Below are 23777 nucleotides of genomic sequence, written 5' to 3'. Positions count from 1 at the left end.
CTGCCCGCAACCCTCCCCTTTCCCGCTCCCTTTCCCCTTCCATTCACATCAAGATTCATTTTCAATTCTCTTTATATACAGAAGATCAGTTTAGTATATATTAGGTAAAGATTTCAACAGTTTGTCCCATATAGCAACACAAAGTGAAAAAACTACCGTTGGAGTACTAGTTATAGCATTAAATAACAGTGTACAGCACATTAAAGACAGAGGTCCTACATAATATTTTTTTAAAATTAATTAATTTTCTATGCCATTTCCATTTTAACACCAGGTTGTTTTTTTTTTTTATTTCCAATTATCTTTATATACAGAAGATCAATTCAGTATATAATTAGTAAAGACCTCATCAGTTTGTACCCACACAGAAACACAAAGTATAAAAATACTGTTTCAGTACTAGTTATAGCATCACTTCACATTAGACAACACATTTAGGACAGATCCCACATGGGGTGTAAGTACACAGTGACTCCTGTTGCTGACTTAACAATTTGACACTCCTGTTCATGGCGTCAGTAATCTCCCTAGGCTCTATTCATGAGTTGTCAGGGCTATGGAAGCCTTTAGAGTTCGCTGACTTTGATCTTATTCCGATAGGGTATTCTCTTGATGATATAGTCTTGGATCTATGGAGAGGGGATATCTAGCCCAGAATGCACAGCTAAAATTATTGTGAGTAGAAGAAATGATCTTGTAGATATAGCAAAACTCAGAGAAAAGAAACTCAAAGCAATTGCATGAAGAGTGAATACAGAATTTTGCAGAGGGTTCACTTTTTATTTCTGTTGTACAAAACATAAAAAAGGGAGACAATTGTAGGGGAATTCTCATTTTGTACCCATAGCTCAATTGGCTAAATTCTTTCATTTTTCTATCTTTCACAGATTTTTATTTTTAGGCATTTGTCATCAAAATTTCCAATGTAGTTTCTATGTCTTTGCTCTACAACATGACCATTGAGATTTCTTGTAGAACCCTGATCTCAGATATTTTGTTTTGGTCTTCTTTTAGGCTATCATTTTTGTTGATTGAGTAGCACAAAATTGAATCCAACAAGTATTTATTGAATATTTTTGTTGTGCACATTAACTGGTTAAGTCCTCTGGGAGACGTAGAGTCTAAGAAGCTTGGTAGTTTAAGTGAAACTCAATTTTGCTTTGCATTTCTCAGCATTTTTTCCTGCTGAGAATTTCCAGACAACACCAAAAGTGCATCTTGAGGTTAAATTTATCTTATGATGGTCAGTATTAAAATTAGTTTTTAGATTTTTTTAAAAAATTAAGGATTTATTTATTTATTTGGAAGTCAGAGTTATAAGGGGGAGAAAAAGGGAGAGAGAGAGGGAGAGAGAGAGAGGTCTTCAATTTGCTGGTAAATTAAGAAAAGTCCTGCACATTTAGAAACCCTCATCTACAACCAATACACTGGCTGAAGGGTAGGGCCAATTTTGGTGTTATTACTAGAAAATTTACAGTACCAATAGCCTTCTATTCCAACTACTGCCACATACACATTGCCTTCAAAAAGTCCATTAAAATGCATATTATGAAAAAAACCATGCTTGAATTTCATGTTTTACACCAGAATAAATTTATCATTTCATTCCATTTTACAATGAATTTTTTCAGAACTTCATGTTTTTATTGTACAGTAGAACTCCAGGAAAATGATTCTATACTTGTTAGCTACATTACCATTACCCTCTACTATCTCTTATACCTACTCAAGTCAGACATAGTCCGAATATCATGTATGGAGATCTCTAATGCCTTCTCTGTTTTCTATGTTTAACTTCAATTTTTTAAAAATACAGATAGAATTTACTTATTTGAAAGGCAGGAAGAGAGAGACTTACCAGCCTGCCCTCAAACTAAGCACTGATTCCTTTTCTCCACTTCTCCCCATTACAGAAAGTGACACCATCACTTACCTGGTTGCTCACCCTCAGCCTGTTGTTCTTTTCCTTACACTCAAGATAGATTAGTAAATCCTTTGACTCCAAATCTAAACTGCTTCCAAGATTCAGCCACTCCTAAGTACCTTGTCATTAGCACCCTTGTCAAAGCTATCACCCATACTGCCAACCAGAAACCTTATCACTTCCATTCTGCTGTTGTTCCCTAGATTCTAATTTACATACAGAAAACAAAGTGACCTTTTAGAAATGCCAATCCGATTATGTTCCTTCTTATGTCAGGACTTTCCAAAAGACATCCAAAAAGATTTAGCATAAAATACAAAGACAGAGCTTGACATTTTCAAAAAATTTTCTATCATGTACCCCTTTCCCATGGTCACACTGATCTCCACTCTGTTGAAGGAATGTGTGGAATAGGAACCTATCTGGGTCTTTGCCATGGCTAGTTCCATATTTTAAAAGATTTATTTATTTGAAAGTCATGATTACAGAGAGAGAAATGGAGAGGAGAGACAGAGAGAGAGAGAGAGATCTTCCATCTGCTCGTTCACTCCCTAAATGGCCACAAATGGCCTGGGTGCAGGGGCCTAAGGACCTGGGCCATCATCTGATGCTTTCCCAGGTGCTTTAATAGGGAGCTGAATCAGAAGCAGAGCAGCCAGGACTTGAACCAGCACCCACAAGGGATGCTGGCACTGCAGAGGGTAGCTTAACCCTCTGCTCCACAGCACCAGCCACCTGGCTATTTCCTTTGGTTGCAATGCTTTGCTGCATGATAGACACAAACTTTCTGGTTTTTTTTTTTTTTTTTAATTTCTCTGTGCAAATGTCATTTACTTGGAGAGCACTTCATGGACCATCTTACTTCAATTTTTATCTCTTAAAAGTGTGCATTGATAGGCAGCTGGAATTGGGAGCAGAGCCAGGACTTGAATTGAGTCATTCTGATACAGGATGTGGAGATTCCCAATCAGTGGCTTAACCACTTGGGCAATCTCATTTAAATGGAAACTCCCGATTCTTCATTACTTGCTAACCATCACTATTTACTGTTTTTCTTTACTGGCTCATGTATGATATGATATGATATGATATGATATGGTATGGTATATTATATTATATTGATATTAAATTATATATGCTGCTGTTCTTCCAATGGAATGAAAATAACCTGGGGTTAGGGACTGTAGAAAAAATTAAATTATTGTCCATGAGGTGAGCCAAAGGTACATATACCCTTGAGTAAACATTTCACAGCTTACCTAGAGTTAATATTTTCTTCTAAAACTGTTGTTATCTAAGTGAATATTTCTGATATAGAAACAGAAATAAAAATTGAAATTTTCATATTTTTTATGTTTTAAACCTTTTGGTGGTTGAGCCAGGCTTGTAGTAAATGCTCAACAATTTTCTATTTACTAAAAAGTTAAATAAAATAATGAATATTTATCTATGAGTGACAAACACACAGATTACATTGCAAATTGCAAATCTTCAGACAATTTCCTTTTTGCAAGTACAGTGTCTCTAATGTTAAAAATATTATTTAATGAGGCAAATAAAAGTACATTGCACTTGGCTTTATTTGAATACTGAAAATATGTGACCTTGTTTCTTTTTGGTTTTGCTAGGTTTAAAAGCAAGCGGCTTTTTAAAACTGAAAGGAAAAATGAATTTACTAGACTTAACAGAAATATACTTAAAATGTGGCTTGATAATCATTTAAGAAGAAAATTATCTCATGTTTTTAAGCTCTTACACATCAACTACACATGATAGAAGCTTTTAGAAAAACTACATATCCATAATATACATATCTTCAAATAGAAGTAATAAAATGTATTAAATTATGGAGAATTTCATTCTTCCATTTTCATCTTATAAAGAAGTTAGAGTTTGACACTTTTGGACATGAAATTCTATCTTCCTCTTTCTGTGGTGATCATGTTGAATTCCTCTCTCTCACCACTTCATTGTACATAGTCCATAACAAGTATTGAATGTTGACAAAACAGAAGCTTGGCAAAAGCAAGAGATAAGTTGACAGGAAATGTAGTTTCTGGTTCCTACTTTTTATTTTAGCTGTATAACCTCAAGCAAAATACCTGACGTTTCCATGTGTTTAAGAAGGTATCACCTGACAGTCTTTTTATATATTTTTATTAATACAAAGAGAACATATTTCATTTTTAAAGATTTATTTATTTATTTGAAAGTCAGAGTTACACAGAGAGAGAAAGAGAGAGGTTTTCCATTCACTGGTTCACTCCCCTAATTGGCCACAATGGCCGGAGCTGTGCTTGGCTGAAGCCAGGAGCCATGACCTTCCTCCTGGTCTCCCACATGGGTGCAGGGGCCCAAGGACTACTGCTTTCCCAGGCTACAGCAAAGAGCTGGATTGGAAGTAGAGCAGCTGGGTCTTGAACCAGTGCCCATATGGGATGTGGCACTGCAGGCAGTGGCCATACCCACTACACCACAGCGCCAGCCCCATCATGTGTTTCATAGGTACAATTCTAAGGTAATAGTACTTCCCTTTCCCTCTCTCCCTCAATACCCTCTCTTTCTTCCTATCTTTTTTCTTCAATTTATGCGATAACATATTTTCTTTTTTTAATTTTTTTTTTTTGACAGGCAGACTGGTCAGTGAGAGAAAGAGACAAAGGTCTTCATTTGCCGTTGGTTCACCCTCCAATGGCCACCGTGGCCGGCGTGCTGCTGCCGGCCCACTGCGCTGATCCGAAGGCAGGAGCCAGGTGCTTCTCCTGGTCTCCCATGCGGGTGCAGGGCCCAAGGACTTGGGCCATCCTCCACTGCACTCCTGGCCATAGCAGAGAGCTGGCCTGGAAGAGGGGCCACCGGGACAGACTCCAGTGCCCCAACCAGGACTAGAACCTGGTGTGCCAGTGCCGCTAGGCGGAGGATTAGCCTGTTAAGCCACGGCGCTGGCCACGATAACATATTTTCAATTTACTTTATAATCACATAGTGATTCATAGTGAACCATAGTGTTCAACAAGTAAAAAGTAGAAAGACCCTGTTCCACAGGAATATAGATAAGGGCTATAAACAATAATCAAATTACAATATATCAATTTCATTCTCATACACTGTAGTTTTTTTTTTTGCATTTTGTATTAACTACTATACAGCTAGAAAACATATGCTATTTATCTATTTGACTGGCTTATTTCTTTAAGCCTAATAGACTCCAGTGACATCCATTTTGTTGCAAAACACAGGATTTCATTCATTTTTATGGCTGAGTAGTATTCCATGGTGTATATATACCACATTTTCCTTATCCAGTCATCAGTTGATGGAATCTGGGTTGATTCATATCTTAGCTATTATGAATTGAGCATCAATGAACTTGGGGGTATAGATAACTCTTTCATATGTTGATTTCATTTCATTTGGTTTAATTCCCAGGAAAGGGATGATTGGGTCACATGGTAGAACTATTTTCAGATTTCTGAGGGATCTCCTTTTTCTTCCCTGATGTTTGAGTTTATATTCCCACCAACAGTGTATTAGGTTACCTTTTTCTCCACATCTTCAACAGCATTTGTTATTTTTTGATTTTTGGATGATAGCATTCTAACTGGGGTTAGGTGAAACCTCATGATGGTTTTCATTTGCATTTCTCTGGTGGCTAGTACACCTGAGAATTTTTTCATATGTCTGTTGGTCATTTGTATTTTACACTTTAAAAAAATGCCTGTTCATGTTTTGCCCATTTCTTAACTCGATTTTTTGTTGTTGCTGAGTTTCTTGAACTCTTTGCATAACCTGGTTATTAATGCTTTATTAGCTGCATAGTTTGCAAGTATTTCATCTCATTCTGTCTGTTGCCTCTTTACTTTGTTGAGAGTTTCCTTTGCCATGCAGAAGCTTCTCAGCTTTATGCAATTCTACTTGTCTATTTTTGCTTTTATTGCCTATACTTCTGGAGTTTTTTCCAAGAATTCATTGCCTATGCTAATGTTTTGCAGAATTTCTTCCTCAGTGTTTTCCTTAAGTAATTTGATGATTTCAGGTCACATATTTAGATCCTTGATCCATTGTAAGCTGATTTTTGTATAAGGCATAAGGTAGGGATCTTGTTTCATACTTCTGCACAACGAGATCTAATTTTCCCAACACCACTTGTTAAAGAGGCTGCCCTTTCTCTGTGGATAGATTTTAGCTTACTTGTCAGAGATTAGCTTGTTGTAGATGCTTGAACTTATTTTCTGGTGTTTCCATTCTGTTTCATTGGTCTAAATATCTGTTTCTTTATCAGTACCAGGCTGCTTTGATTATAACTGCCCTGGAGTATGTCTCAAAATCTGGTATTTTTATGTCCCTGATTCTCTGTTATTTAAGATTCCTGTAGCTATTTGGGGTCTCTTGTGTTTCCATAAAATTTTAGGAATTCTTTTTCTAGATTTGAGGATGTCCTTGGTATTTTGATTGGGATTGCATTGTATCTGTAAATTTCTTTGGGTAGTATGCACATTTTGATGATATTAATCCTTCCAATCCACAAACATGGAAGATTTTTCCACTTTTTGATGTTTTCTTCTATTTATTTCTTTTTTTAAGATTTATTTTATTTGTTTGAAAGACAGAGTTAGAGAGAGAGGTCTTCCATCTGCTGGTTCACTCCCCATTTGGCCACAATGGCCAGAGCTTAGGTGATCCAAAGCCAGGAGCCATGAGCTTCTTTCAGGTCTCCCACATGGGTTCAGGAGCCCAAGAACTTGGCCATCCTCCACTGCTTTCCCAGGCCATAGCAGAGAGTTGGATTGGAAGTGGAGCAGCCCGGACTTGAACTGGTGCCCATATGGGATGCTGGCACTTCAGGCAAGGGCTCTAACCCACTGTACCACAGTGGCAGCCCTGTCTTCTATTTCCTTATTTAATGTTTTGTAATTTTCATTGTAGAGATCTTTCACATACCTGGTTCAACTTATTCCAAGGTATTTATGGGTTTTAAAGTTATTGCAATTGAAACTGATCTTACAAATTCTTTCACAGGCAGAGCAGTCTTTGTGTATACAAATGCTATTGATTTTTGTGTGTTGATTTTATAACCTGCAATTTTTTTAGAGTCTTTTATGAGTTCTAATAGTATCTTAGAGGAGTCTTTTGGTTTCTCTATATGTAAGATCATATCACCTGCAAACAGAGATAATTTGACTTCCTCCTTTCTAAGTTGTACTCCTTTGATTTTTTTTTCTTTCCTGATAAATCTGGCAAAAATGTCTGGAACTATACTGAATAGCAATGGCGAAAGTGTGCATCCTTATCTTGTTCCAGTTCTTAATGGAAATGCTTCCAGCTTTTCCCCATTCGATTCCATTGGCCCAACTAACAAAAAAGGTAAGAAGACCCAAATTAATAAAATCAGAGGGAAAAAAAGGAAATGTTACAACTGATACCTCTGAAATAAAAGAAAATCATGAGGAATTACTATAAAGAGCTGTAATGCCAACAAAAAGGAAAAGCTAAGAGAAATGAATAGATTTCTGGACTCATACAACCTAACAAAATTGACTCATGAATACACTGGAAACCTAAATAGACCAATAACCAAGAGGGAGATTAAATCAGTAAAAAAAGACCCTTCCAACATAGAAAAGCCAAGTACCAGATGGCTTCACTGCTGAATTCTAATTCCAATTCTTCTCATGCTACTCAAAATAATTGAAAGGGAGCAAATATCCTCAAACTCCTTTCTTGAAGTCAGCATAACTTTAATTCCAAAGCCAGAAAAAGATACAACAAAGAAGGAAAACTATAGACCAATATCCCTGATGAACTCTGAATGAAAAACCCTCAACAGGATACTGCTTAATCAAAGCCAACAACATATCAAAAAGATATTCCACCTGGATCAAGTGGGATTTAACCCAGGGATTCAGGAATGGGTCAACATATACAAATCAATAAATGTAATGCATTATACTAACAAACTAATGAATAAAAACCACATTATTATCTCAATAGGTGCAGAGAAACCATTTGATAAAATACAACATCCTTTCATGATAAAATCCTTAAGTAAGTTTGAAATAGAAGGAAGTTATCAACACAATCTGTGTTGTGGGCAAACCCACAGCTAGCATCACTAGAATACCTTTAAAATGCTTTTTTTGCTTAGGAAGTCTCTGGAATTATGGAGGAGTTCTCAACCATTCATTCCAGGGAGAGAGTTCTTCAGTATTATATTTCAGTGATAAGGTCACAGTAACTCTAGATTTTCTTTACTCTTTCATTACTGTGTCATATTGCATTATATTAACTGTATTCATGTCCTTGCATTAAGAGAAAGTTAGTTCTCAATAGGAAAGCACTCAGCTCATTTAGAGTATAAGCAGCATTCAACAACATTTGGTTAATTTCATGTATAAGTATGATTAGGACAAATGTTGTCTTTCTGCTAGTTTAATATAGATGAGAATGCAGAACAAAACAAGGTCTGTCTTTATAGCACACTATCATACTCAGACAAAAGTGTATTAATTCCTAATTTAAAATTATAGCATTTTATGTGCAAAATTTTTACATATGTCAATTTTTCCGAAATCAACTTTCATGATGTATTACAGTATAATTATATGTGTAACAAAATGCACACGTTTTAATTGGACAGTTTTATGAGTTGTGACAAATATATAACCATATGTTACAGGTTGAATTGTGTTCCTCTAGGAAAAAGAAAAGGTGGAGTTATAATTGCTAGTACCTCAGAATACCACTTTATTTGAAGACAAGGTCTTTGCAGAGATAAACAAAGTAAAATGAGGTCACTAGGGTGTGCCCTGATCTGACATTACTGGTGTCCTTATAAAAAGAGGTCTTGAGTTACAATATATGCAGACAAAGAGAATGTATGGAAGTATACTTTAGCAAGCAAAAAAGCTATCAAAATCTAGGAGGAAAGCTTGGATTAGATTCTTCCCTTGAGCTTTCGGAGGGCAAATGGCCCTGCCAACACCTTTATTCTAGCTTCCAGAACTGTGACACAATAAATTTCTGTTATTTATGTCACTCTATGGTATGCTGCTGTGGCAGCCCTAGGAAACTGACAGACCATGTAACCACCACTTTAAATAAAGTATAGGTTATTTCTATGGCCCCAGAAAGTCTTCTTGCAATTAATCTTCACCCTCTACTCCACACAAACACTAATCTGCTGTCCATCAATAAAGTTTTGACTGTCTTCCAACTTCATATATATATATAGGCTTATACAGTATGTTCTCCATTGTGTCTAGTTGCTGCCACTCAGCATACTATTTTTTGAGACTTTTCCCTGTTGTGGAGGATGTCAGTAGTTCATTCTTTTTTATTGACAAGAAATGTTTTCCATATTCCCTTCCTAAAATTGTGATAAACTGATCATAAATACATGGGTCTATTTCTGAATTCCCTATTCTATTTCCCAAGTATTCTGAAGCACTCTTTTATATGTTCTGATACTGTAAGTATAACACAAGAATAAATAATTAGAAGCTATATAAATATATTATGCCCAAACTCAACTCTTATTCTAAAAGAAGTGAAATTTTTTGAGCCAGTAAGTCATAACAAATTAATGTTAACAACCTATTCATTGCAGATACAGGCAAAAGATGCCTTTAATGAGCCATTTGCCTATTATATGGGATCTAAGTAATTCAAACCATTGACATACAACAAAATTCAAGAATATTCTTTCCCTTTGCTTCATTTTTCTCTATTAATATACTTTACCAAAGGCTATCTGCACAAGACCTATCCTGCATATTTTGCCGAGAATGATGCATAAAATATTTATTATATACCATGGAATATATCCTTAGCTTTCATCCCACTTCCAGTCATATAATAAAGAATCTTTATCTCTAAAATGTGCTATGAAATTCCTTAAGTCAAGTGGTCCCAGACTCTAGCATTATATGTTAATTTTATGTTTTATAACATACTATGCCTATTATAATCATGTCATTCTTCAACCTGTCCCATACATGTTTGTACTTGTGAATTTTTTCCATGCTCTTTAAACTTATTTAGAACATTATCACCCTGCTATCTATAGGGCTTGGCATAGATTTTCATCTATTTTAGCAATTCTAACAATCCCAGTAAGCAATGACTATTCACATGGACCATGGCACCAGACACTATGAAGAACACATGATGCTCTTGCTGTAAATGTTTGTTGAAAAACTGGAAGAAATCAGCAACCACATCTGGATGCTGTAGCTTACCTTTGCAAATGTTTTCTCTCCAACTCTAAGTTCTAGAAGAAAAAGGGTAATTTCACATAGAGTAGAAAGATCTTTTAAGTAGAGAGCTAATAGTCAGGGCTCAAATCATGTGATCATTCTAAAGTGATTGTTTTATGAGTTTCCATTTTAGAAAATCACATCCTGGGGAAATTTACAAAAATAACTCATTATGAATCAAGAGTAAGATGCATGGTGAAAAAGTGTTAGGAGAGGGTATCCTGGATGTGCAATCTGGGGGAAGCCTCCAGACATTTGATGCCTGATGGCATTTAGTGGCTGGACGGCAAGAATGAAGGAAAGATTGAAAGAAAGAACCAGTTGAAAGAGTCTTTTAATGGTATAAAATGGGGGCCTGAGCTGTGGCTTAGCCAATAAAGCTGCCACCTACAGCTTTGGCATCCAGTATGGGCTCCATTCTAGTCCTGGTTGCTCCACTTCTGATCTAGCTCCCTGATAATGTGCCTGGAAAAACATCAGAAAATGGCCCAAATATTTGGGACCCTGTACTTACTTGGGTGATCTGGAAAAGATCCTTGCTCCTGGCTTCAGTTGGGCCCAGGACTGTGCCATTGCTGCCATCTGGGGAGTGAACCAGCAAATGGAAGATCTCATTCTCTCTCTCTCTCTCTCTCTCTCTCTCTCTCTCTCTCTCTTTCTGCCTTTCAAGTAAAATAAACTAATCTTTTAAGAGTATAGAATAGAGAAATTGTAATTTTTGAGAGAGAGACCAAGATGGATAGGTTTGAGAGATAACTGTGATGATACTTCAGTACAGGACATGGGGAAATGAAGGATTCCAAGGAAAAATTTAGACATTTGAATGAAAGTATTGCCAAAATTCAGTTTTCCTTATTACCCAATTCTCCATTTCACTCCCCTCTTTATTTTTCTTAGTGTAAAGATGGCCATAAATCCGTTTGGATTTGGTGAATAGTTGAAATGGTCACATATTGTGTAGACTTCTATAAAATTATGTATATTTTTGATAATGTTTCCAGTTGTAGTTGAGTGACTTCAAGTTGTATACACAAGAATAAGACATAGTTGGTGGAAAGTCAGGTTGCTCATACAAGTTTGGAGGGAGGACAAAGTAAAATGTACGATGTGGGAGAGACAGAAGAGAAACAAAAGGGAAGGGCTGTTGGTAATGACTTGAGCTATCCATCTCCTAATCTCATAGTCATCTGCTGATGATTGGGATGCAGATGCAATAGAACAATTTTTCTTCATAGTTAGCATTTCTGATGAGTGTGATAGTCTAAATTCCTTTTTGTTGCTGTGTATTTCATCATATTTTACTAGGATTGGAAGTCTGAAAGTAGTATATTTATTGTATGTCTAGGGAGACAAATAAAAAGAGAAATGATGAAGACATGAAATGAAATATAATTTCCACATCTTATTCTTATAATCATATTGTAGTGCACATTTGTCATACTGTCTGCTCTTCACATTTCACTTCCTTATTTGATACTTATCATAAGATGGAGAAGCCACATTGTTTTCCTCATTTTACAGATAGATTGAATTCTCAATTCTTTGTTCAGAGTTCCTTATTCCAATGTGTGGGTGGGTGGATGGTGGGAACATTGGAGGATCACCAGAAAGACATTTGTCCTTTGCTAAACTAATTGCCTCTCCCGTACTCCACATCAAACACTAGAACTTTAATGGCAGTTCTGAGAGCTGATGTGCAAAATGAGTTTGCTGAAATTCCTTTACCCTCAGACTTTGCTTAAATTTTCAGAGGTGCAGACTGCTGTGGACACTTCTTTTCTCCATTATACTTGACGCAGCAAGACTTGAATGCCTATGAGTTTACTGTTTAAATGTTTGGCTAATCCCAGGGCTGGTTTTACACACATGATCCTTCTTTTACTTGGATGGTGAGGATGGCAGTGAAGAAATAACTGGGACAAGAACTTAGTATTGTGCACCTGTAGCAGTAGTGTGTCACTTCTGTAACCCATCTTTGAGTCCCAGTCTGACCTTGTTTTGTCCAGATGGGGTTCAGTTTTGCCCTGACTCAGCTGCAACAGCTCTTATGTGGAAGGTTCCGTTTGTCTCTCCTGCTCTGCTACCTTGTTTGGGAGTCGCTGCCAATTTGTCTCATTAGCAGTTTCTAGCTCCAGCCACTCTTGAATTCCTGCTTCATGACCACAACTTTCTCTGTTGCTTCTATTTCCGGCTTCTGTTCCATCTCAGCTTTCCTATTCTTTCTGACATTCCTATCCCGCAAGTAGCATGCGAAGAATTTTTTGCTGCTTGTAATTTAACATTCATTCTTTATTGGGGAACTTGAATCTCCTCCTGTGAAGCTGCTCTTGGGGAAAGAGCCAGAATACAATATTTTCTATCACACTTTACCTCCCTTCCCCATATCAGGCCTTTTGTGATGTCCATGAATTCCTTTTTATGTTATTTCCTTAGGATTATGATTTTCAAATTACTTATTGATTATTTTTATTTATTTTAATAAGAGAGAAAGAAAATAATATATCTTGTAGATCACTCCCCAAATGCCTACAACAGTTGTGATTGGGGCAGGCTGAAAGCAGGAGCCAGGAGTTTAGTCTGGGTCTCCTGCATGTGTGGTAGGGACCCAATTAGTTAAGCTATCATCACCTGCCACCTCCCAGGGTGTGGATTAGCAGGAAGCTGGAATTGCAAGTGGAACTGAGAATTGAATCAGGCACTCTTATATGGGATGTGGGCATCTCAAGTAGAATCTTAACTGCTGTGCCAAAAGCTCTTGTCCTTGTCTTCCTAAGGGTTGCAACATGACCACCCTCTTATCCTTCTGTGAGGAAGTAAGGAACTTAGCTCCTCTCTGGGCTTGTGCTCATTATTCCTAGGGTTTGTGCTAAGGGTGGAAGAGGTCCAATGGGAAATGTGAATTAGATTCAAGCAACAGTCCTGGTTTAATCTACTGATGAAAGCTGAAAGCAGGTCTGATTTCCACCCATTATCCTCTGAATATATCATTTGAAGATAAAAATCCTGGTTTTGCCCTAGAATATATTTTCCATGTCAAAATAATTATTAAATGCTCATTAAAAATTGTGTGACATTCTAGTTGACCATCAAGCATTTGATGAGGCTCAGGAGGCTTAGCAACCTCCTACTGTTATGAGTTAATCATTCCTGTATCTGTATTCCAATTGCCTTGAGGCACATTTACTATCCATGTGAGCAAGGACATGAGCCATTAGTATAAATACCACTTGTTCCACAATAGGTTTCATCAATAATCAAGGTAGAAATATATGAAGATGAGAAAGTCCATGTTTAGGGATGACAGGGTTATATACAAATACGGATTAGCTGGGACATCATTTGGGTTTGGACCTCATACTTTGTACTGGAACCTACAACAATGTGGGAGAATTGGGAAGCAAGGATTGACAGGAATCAGTGTGGTAGAAAATGTGGCTGTTAGCACAAATTATAGTACTCAAAAGGGTATGGCCATCTCAGCTTCATCTGTCCTGGCCTAGAATCTGCATCAGGAATGATTGGAGGATTTGAACAGTGAGAGAAGCGCCTAGTTTGGCAGGTGTTGCACAGAAATTAAGGGGGTAGTGAAACTCATTGTTCGGTAGGAAGTTCAAGTGGTTCATAAAGGTCCTCCGGCTTTCATCAGTAATAAAAGGACAGGTACTGTCCCAGTGGTGAGAATGGGGAAAGAATGTGACAGGTTGTCAAAGCCATAGCTTAGAGGTCAGAAGGTTTCAGGCCTGGAATAGGACTAGATTCTCAGTGACCAAGAAGCTGGCCATGGCTCTTCAGGCTCATTAGATGGTAACTATTACAGTTCTTTGTGAAAGGTCTATCCTGGTTGAGATTGAATCAGTAACTGGGTGGGACCAAATTTTATGACTAAAAGAACTAATAATATGTGTAGGAGAAGGGAGGCGTGGAAGGGAATGGGTGGTTTAAGATTACGGGGAGACAGTTGCTAGCCACCCTTGTTTGTGTAGAACTGGGGTTCCTGTGAGACAGGACTTGGAATTTTACAATTTGGACAGTTCCAGGCAAATCAGGATGTGTTCGTCACCTTGTGAGAAAAAGTATGTGATTGTGTTCATCAAGTGACCTCTCCAGTGTTGCTCAGTGTTAAATGAGAAAAAAAAAAACACATATCCTATGATTGTAAAAATATTAACTATATAATCGGTATTAATGTTAGTAAGAAAAGAGTATTCACTTATTTCTTTTGACATATATTCAGTAATAGGCCTTAAAATTTTTGAATTGAGTAGGAAGTTAGAGGTCATTTAACCTCTCATAAAATGAATGGTAAAATTGAGAGATTAGTAAAATAACTCAAACTTGGATAGTTAATTAAGGGTATAAATTTCTTGAATCCAAATTCTTTTCTTGACCACAGTGATTTTTCTTCTGCATCACCTAAGGATTCTTTCTTTTTCCTTCTTGGCAAGAGCCTTACCACATATATGCTAATTGTTCACCTCTAAATTCAGTTATCCTCCTTTAGTAGGTATAATAAAATAGACTTTGAAACTATAAGGATATCGAGTTTTAGTTCTACAATTATAATTATTACTATCAATATTAATAGTATTACCAGCATTACCACTATTGCTATAGTATGAGGAGAGCATCCAATCATGTTTGCTTCAACTCCATGAATGAAGTCGATTGAAATGAAGTACCTCATGAAGTGAAAGAGTCTATAAATACTTACTGGCTACTAAATATCTCTTTGATGCCCCTTCTGTATTATCTCAGAGATGGAAACCTACCTCTGGAGGCAGTCAATTTACTCTTTCTCATGTTGTCATTTTGGCTTCCAACTGGGTCATAAGTCATCCTCAAGCCATGCATCCCTCTGGTAGTAAAACGAAGTACTGAACAGTGACCAAATGACCCCAAAAACTGTTACAGGAGAATCCCAGACCTACAGAGTCAAGCAAAAATGACAAATAACTCCTTAAATTTCAAAGTTTAAAGGAACAAATCGATCTCTACTGGAGGGCCAGCTTGTCGTTTTTCATTCCATATATGTCAGGTGAGTGGTGTCTAACATGCCCAGAGTGGCTCCTGGGGGATTGTCGGCTACTAGTCACATACACAAGAGTGATTTGAACAAGTTTAACATAAGATGTGTTCAAATTTTAAAGGTGTTTTGGATAAGTATTGGAGAAAAAAAAAAACCAGATTCTTTACTCATAAAAGACCATCCTTGAAATAGATCATTAGTACTTCATTTGTCCCCTTTCAAAGCTGGGTTAAAAATAATTAGATCTGTATTAAAAGTTTAAACTATAAAGGATCCATATTTTGGTTCTTAGACTTATAAAATTACCAAATGCCAGGTGAAATAATTTATTATCATCACCAATTATTTTTTTTGTGTACCTGTTATGACAGTTTTAATTTGGTTGAAATGGCTTATTTCTTTGCCCAACACAATGTCCTGACAATTTTGGAATTCAATAGGTATTCTCTATGTGAAAAAAAAACTTCCTGTTGTTCGCAGGAGAGCTATAGATTTTTCAAATAGTGGAGAAAGAAAATGGTTGCTTCCAAGGGACAGAGAAACTACGTATCTCGGACTAAAACTATGTCCTCATATTACTAGAATAAGTCATAGAAAGAGAAATTGATGTTTCAAAATTAAATAGTATACCCCTAGAATTCCAGGGCATGTTTTCCTCAACCACCTTGCAGTTTGCCTTAGTACAGCAAATCTCCAGGTAATTCTAAAACATCTCTGGATGACAAGTAAATGATCTCTCATGGGGAACTTTCTCTATTTTAATTTGGATAATGTCCCCTCTATCATGCTCTTATGTAAGCACCAAGATCAATGTTATATAAGTGGTAATAATCAAGAGTTTCAGGCTTCAGTAAATACAAAGCTTATTAAATACAATCTAAATGAAGTTCATTACTTTTCTAACTTAATGAATGTTTAGCTTAAAATAGTCAACCCACCCAGTAAAGACCATGCATGTACTTGTTGAAGATTATTAAAAATTAGCTTCACGAGGAAACCAAATTTAGGTGGTTAATAAACCCATAATGGGAATTGGGAGATTGTTTTCTCAGACAGAGTAAGAGTTTTTCTCTATAATATATGGTTTTCAATAAAGAATAATTCCCTACATTAACTACTCCAATATTCATTGTTAAGGAAAACATAATAAAACAAATCTTGTCAGATTAAGGTGCTCCTGAATCAACCTTCAGAAGACAAAGTGGAGCTTCTGAATAAACAAGTTATATTGGGTATGGAAATGTCTGCAGGCAATCTTAATTATGCTTTCTTCTAGCAAGTGATAATATTACCCATAAAATATTGTGGACAAACAATTGGGACAGCAACCAATAGTGTAATTTTTGGGTAGATGCCTTGTGCGGCGGTTCTTTGTTGTTTTTTTTTTTTTTTTCTGTGCTTAAGAATGCCTTTATATCATTTTCTTTATTTTGAACCATCTCATATTTGATTTTTAGTGTTATCAAGAATAAATTACTGGGGCTGGGGCTTAGCTGGTAAAGCAGCGCTGGCATCCTATATCGGCACTGGTCTTAGTTCTGGCTGCACCACCTCTGATTCAGCTCCCTGCTAATGTGGCTGAGAAAGCAGCAGATGATGGTCCAAGTGCTTGGGCCCCTGTAATCATGTGGGAGACTGGGAAGAAGCTCCTGGCTCCTGGCTTCAGATGGCCCAGCCTTGATCGTTGCGACCATTTAGGGAGTGAACCAGAGGATGGAAAATATCTCTCTTGTCTCTCCCTCTCTCTCTCTGTAATTTTATCTTTCTAAATAAATAAATCTTTTAAAAAATAATACCTATCTAATCAGTAAAATACATAAGGAAGTAAACCCATGGTTTGTCCTTGTACAAATGAGAAATATCTTTTTTGGTGGACAAAGTGGAATTTGAAAAATTTTGGCTGGCACCACAGCTCACTAGGCTAATCCTCCGCCTGCTGCGCCGGCACCCCAGGTTCTAGTCCTGATTGGGGAGCCAGATTTCTGTCTCAGTTGCTCTTCTTCCAGTCCAGCTCTCTGCTGTGGCCCAGGAGTACAGTGGAGGATGGCCCAAGTGCTTGGGCCCTGTACCCACATGGGAGACCAGGAGGAAGTACCTGGCTCCTGGCTTCGGATTGGCGCAGCGCCGGCCTTTGTGGCCATATAGGGGGTAAACCAACAGAAAAAGGAAGACCTTTCTCTCTGTCTCTCTTGCTCACTGTCTAACTCTGCCTGTCAAAAAAAAAAAAGAAAGAAAAATGTTTATATATTTTTCTATATCATCACACTGGGAGACAAGCAAATCTAACCCACCATCTAGTCTCAATTTTCCCATGTTTAAAATCAGAAAACATTGTAACTAACACTAGTTTTTGAATAATGTTGCACAAAAAACAAGAAGATTGCTAACATAATACAAAATATTACAGCCATGTTTTATGCACAAAGATTCCTAAAAGATTTCATTGTAAATTTTGATTATATCAATAGAAAATTAAATTCACTAAGTGAACTAGTTATTTGAAATTTCATTGATTTATCCTCCTAGAAAACAGATCTTCACATCTTATGCTTGCTTATGGCATGGCAGAAACCAACAATAAAGGAAGTCACTGTGATTATAATAGACTTAATGAGGGTATATAGATTCCCTTTGAGTTATTTTATTTCTTAGGTGAACACAGTTCTCCAATTATGCTAGAGGTTGGGAAAAGACTAGCCCCATTGATTAGCAAATCACCAGTTTTTTCAAGTCCAAACTCTGTAGGCCAAGGTGATCTATGTTCTTGATGATGCAGCCTTGGCACAGGTATATCTTGTCATTTACCACAGAATAGCGCTACTACCCTGACTCACAAAAACCATTCCAGAATACACTGTGTTCTGTTATTGCCACATCTGTAATCTAGTGTATTTCATTCACTATGCTTTCTGCCAAAATCTTAGACTATGAATAAATGAACATGTTATCTCACAAATAAAAAAATGAACAGACTAAAAGAATATGATATATATATAATATATATATATATGGGTAATGGGGAAAGGAATCAGCCTTTGTATGAGACTGACTATTGTACCTAAGTATACTGTATTTTTTTTTCTATACACTAACTCTTCTATAACTAACTGTTATAGAACTTACAAAGAGTTGATTAGACTCAAACCTAAAGGTAGACAAAATTATTGTTGTGAATATGGTAATTAGACATATATGGAAAGGACTAAAGACCATGCTTACTTAAATTACAATTTTGGTTGGATTAATTGAGCTGTTAATCTAGCTGCAAAGGAGAAATATCCTATGATCACTCAGGTAGCAAGCGTAGATGAGTACATTGGCAGGTTGGCAGGTAGAACCTTAAGGTGTTCTCCTGGAACTTCACCCTTGGTTATCTCCCCAAAATTGTCATATTTATTTCTCAAAAAGAAGATTGTTAAGGTGAGCCTCATCTAATCACTTGAGTCTGGCAAAAGCAGATTATTTTTCTGACTGTTAGCAAAAGGGGATGTTAGAGGCATGTGTATAAACAGGATTCTGTGCCATTGCTGTCTTTGAAGATGAAAATGGCTGTGTGCAAGGACCAGAAAGTAACATCTATTAGATGAGAATCGCCTCTAGGAGGTGAGGTCATTGGTTGATGGCCAGTAAGAAAAGGGAACCTCTGGCATGTGGTAACGATGGATTATCTCTAAAAGTAATTTATTGATTTGAAAGGCAGAATTATATAATATATATAATATACATTATATATTTAATATACAATCAATATATATTTATATTATATATTAATTATATTGTATACAATATTTTATTATATAATTATATAATGATTTATATATTTAATGGTATATATTAAATATATAATTATTATATAATATATATTATATAATTCTGACCATTAGGTCAGCTGAGTGGCTGGGTACCTCCTTCAGTCTATCTCTTCACTTGTAGGGAATGAGAGTAACAGCTCTGTTAAATAAATATTATATATATTTATTTATTTGAAAGGCAGAATTATATATATTATAAATATACTTATTATAAATAAATATATATATAATTCTGCCTTTCAAATAAATTTGGGACTCTGATGTGGGTGGCAATGGCCCAAGCACTTGGGCCATCTTTTGCTACTTTCCCAGCTGCGGTAGCAGGGAGTTGGACCAGAAGCAGAGCAGCCAGAACTTGAACTGGAGCTCTGACTTGGGATGTTGGTATCACAATATGCTACTTAACCCTCTAAGCCACAGTGTGGAGCCCCGGAACCGGATTCTTAAAACCACCAGAACTAATGGGCCCTCCTCCACAGTCACCAGAAAGGAGTCAAACCCAGTTAGTACTTTGATGTCAGCCATGTGAGGTGCTAAGCACAGGACCCAGCTGAAACCACCTGGACTTCTGATCTTTTATTGTGAGCTAATAAATGCATGTGTTAAGCTGTTACATTTGTGATGATTTGTTAACACAGAATAAAATCAAGTTAAATGGAGATGACCAGATCCTTCTGATGGGCAATATTATATTCAAGAGAAAAACCAGAACTTCAAGAAAATATTGGAAAGTTACTTTGATTCAGCCCAAGTTTTCTAGAAACAAACTAACACTTGGAATTTTCAGCCTGTACTGGGAAGAACCTGTGACAGTTCTGAGTCATTGCTTTGGTAACAGTTAGACGGACTTTCACTCTGGCCTGTGGAATGTGCATGTGGAAGAACAAATATCTGGCTAATCTTGTTGGTCCAGGTCTTCAGATTTTCCCATTAGGTCAGCTGAGTGGCTGGAATACCTCCTTCAGGCTATCTCTTCACTTGTAGGGAATGAGAGCAACAGCTCTGTTAAATAAATTACCTTTCTGTAAGTTGCTGGAATGTAAAACAAGGAAGAAAAAAAGACAACTCATAAACAAAATAAACCTAGACAATACAAATACGAACAATAGCTGACTAAGCACCAGAAGCACATGGGGCCTTTTTGAAAAGAAGTCCATGTAAATCAAGGAAGTCATCCTCTGAAATGATCACATAGGAATGCTTTCCTAGACTGTGACCTTTTCAGAAAATAGCAGAAAAATGGAAGATGTCTTTGTCAGTTACTTTAGTAGTGTGATGTGTGATGCATAGCTTTCCACCACTTTTGATAGATAATCATGAGGGCACTAGAAATAGCTTCAAACTAGTAGTTTCATATTCCAACATTTTTGACATGTACGGTCTAAAATGTAACCAAGATAATATGATGATTGCTTTCTGAAATACTAAAGCCATCTACTCCATAAAAAGCATCCTTTATGGGCAGATAATCTGTGACAAGCTTGACTTTCTTAGGTAATTTCTCAAAGTGACAACCATGTCAAATCTAATTTAACTCGTTTTACCTCAATTTTTATGACTGGAATCAGCCTGAACATTTAGGTCTTCTCATATCAGGTAAGATTTTATAACATTAATGAAGGATAATTTTATTTCCTTCAATCTTAATTTTATTTAGCTTTTAAAAGTAATGTCAGATTTCAGGCATGATTCCCTTAATAAAAAGCTTATCTATCTGAAAGGCAGAGAAATACAGATTTCCTATCAGCTGGCTCATTCCTCAAATGTTTGCAACAGTAAGAGCAGGGCCAGGTGGAAGTCAAGTGTCTGGAACACAATTCAGGTCATCCACTAGGTGGCGGGACCCAAGCACTGTAGCTATCATCAGCTGTTTCCCAGGGTGTGCATTAGCAGGAAGCTGGATCAAAAGCCGAATCGGGATCTGATCCCAAGCACTCTAACCTTAGATGTGGGTATCCAAGCTGTAACTTAACCTGCTATGCCACAACACCTGCCCCTTATTTAACTTTTAAGTAGGCGTTACATTCACACGTTCACACAGAAACTTTTGCAACAGAGTAAACTTATCTTTTAATTCTATTTTCTTAAACTTCTTGAATTCCTCCTTGTACAGTTGGTTCTCCATATCCATATCCATGATATCCACATCTGAGGATTCATGTAAACATGAAGGGAAATATTGGAGAAAAATGTGTCTGTACTGAACAGGTGCTCATTTTGTTTTCCTGCCACTATTCCCTAATAAATAGATTTAACAACTATTTAATTTGTATTTACTTTGCATTAGGTATTTAATTTAGAGAGGTATTGCATTTAATTTAGAGAAGATTTAAAGTATATAGGAGAATGTGCAGAGGTTATAAAGAAAAACTCTGCTATTTTATAAAAGATATTTATAAAAGATATTTGAGTATCTGTTACTTTTGGTATACATGGGGAATCTTGGAATCAATTTTCTTGATACTGAGGGATGATTTTTTAAATTTATATGTGTGTGGGGTGTGTGTGTGTGTGTGTGTGTGTGACATGCTAGGAACCCTCTCATGGGCCTTATAGAATGTGTCTTAGAGTTATCTAATTACCCAAATAGTGTTAATTCTCTTGCATTTTCCAGGGTGCATTCCTGTCAGAATGGCTGAGTGACTTCCACATCATCAGACAGTAGCAGTAGAGAAATCCTATGGCAGGAAATTTTAGATATGTGGTGCAGCTGGGGAAAAGTGCTGTGAATCTTCACTTGCATTAAAGTGAATAAAGTGGTGAATGACAGCTGCAGTAAAAAAAAAAGGTTGAGCCAAGAGAACTTAACCTCATTCTGGGATGAGTAGCAGAGTCTTTCAAAGTTAGAGTGCACAGGAATCAGTTGTTAATACTGAAATTCTGGTATAGATTCAGATTTTAATAAATTTATATAATTCAAGAAATAAATTAATCTTGAGATGTTTCTCTTTTAAAATTTTTTATTAATATAGAGAGAACAGATTTTATGCATTCTACAGGTCCAGTTTCAAGAAGACAACCACACTTCCCTTACTCCACTGCTCTCCCCCAAAATTCCATTTTCTTTCCCCTCTCTTCATCAGTTTTTGCCAAGAGATAATTTTAATCCACTCTGTATTCACAGGTTTAATTCTCCACTAGCCATAATATTCAACAAGTGAAAATTAGGAAAACCAAGTTCCGCAGGAGTATAAACACGAGATAAAGTGACCATTTCATTCATATACATTTTTGCTATTTTGTATTATATGTCACATATCAGAGAATACATATGACATTTGACATTTCAGGGTGACTTATACCACTGAACATAATGGTTTCCAGTGGCATCCATTTTTTTTGCAAAAGACAGGATTTTTTCTTTTTTTTATGCCTCGGTAGTATTCCACAGTGCATATATACCAATTTTTTTTTTTTGTAGTCCTTAGTCAACAGACATCTGGATTGATTCCATATACTAGCTGTTGTGAAGTGAGCTGCAATATACATGGGGGGAAAGATAACTCTTTCATATGGTAATTTTATTTTATTTGGGTAAATTCCCAGGAGTGTCATGACTGGGTCCTATGGTAGATCTATTTTCAGTTTTCTGAGGCATCTCCATACTGTCTTCCACAATGGCTGTATCAGTTTACATTCCCACCAATAATAATGGACAAGAGTACCTGTCCCCTGAGATCCTTACCAGCATTTATTGCTCTTTGATTTTTGGATGCTAGCCATTCTAACTGGGGTGAGGGAAAACTTAACTGTTTTCACTTCCATTTCCCTGATGGTTAGTGATCCTGAGCAGTTTTTTCATGTGTCTGTTGGCCATTTGGATTTCATCCTTTGATAAATGCCAGTTCAAGTCCTTTGATCATTTCTTGACTGAATGTTTGTTTTGTTGATGTTGAGTTTCTTGATCTCTTTATAGATTCTGGTTATTAATCCTTTATTAATTGCATAGTATGCAAATATTTTCTCTCATTTTGTTGGTTGCCTCTTCATTTTGTTGAGCATTTCAAAAGCTTTGTAAAAGCTTCTTAGCTTGGTGTAATTCCATCTGTCAATTTTTGCTTTAATCACCTGTGTTTCTGGGATCTTTTCCAAAAAGTCCTTTCCTACATCAATCTCTTGCAGAATTTCCTTGATATTTTCCTCTAAAATTTAATGTATCAGGTTATAGATTTAGATACTTTATCCATTTTGAGTTGATTTTTGTAGAAGTTGTAAGGTTGGGTCTTGCTTAATATTACTACACCTGTAGAACCAATTTTTCAAGCACCATTGTTGAACAGACTGTTCTTGTTCCATGGATTGATTTCACCTCACTTGTCAAAGATTAGTTTGTTATAGCTATATGGATTAATTTCTTCAGTTTATATTCTGTTCCTTTGGTCTGCATGTCTATTTTTGTGCAAGTAGCAGGTTTTGTTGGTTTGTTTTTTGGTTATAATTGCCCAATAGTATATCTTGAGGTCTAGTGCCTCCAGCTTTGTTTTTAATGTTTAAGATTATTTTAACTATTCTGTGTCTCATGTGTTTTCATATGAATTTTAGCATCATTTTTTTCTAGATCTGAGAAGATTTCTTTGTATTTTGCTTGGGAGCACATGGAATCTATGAATTGCTTTGGGTAGTATGAACATATCAATGATACTAATTCTTCCAATCCATGAACATGGAAAACTTTCCCATTTTTTATGTTTCTTATATTTCTTTCTTTAATTTTTTTAATTTTCAATGTAGAGATCTTCCACATTCTTTGTTAAATTTTC

The sequence above is a fragment of the Lepus europaeus genome, chromosome 2 (genome assembly GCF_033115175.1).
Source record: "Lepus europaeus isolate LE1 chromosome 2, mLepTim1.pri, whole genome shotgun sequence".
NCBI classification, from domain to species: Eukaryota; Metazoa; Chordata; class Mammalia; order Lagomorpha; family Leporidae; genus Lepus; species Lepus europaeus.
The sequence above is the reverse complement of the archived record's forward strand: the minus strand, read 5'-3'. Positions refer to the sequence as shown.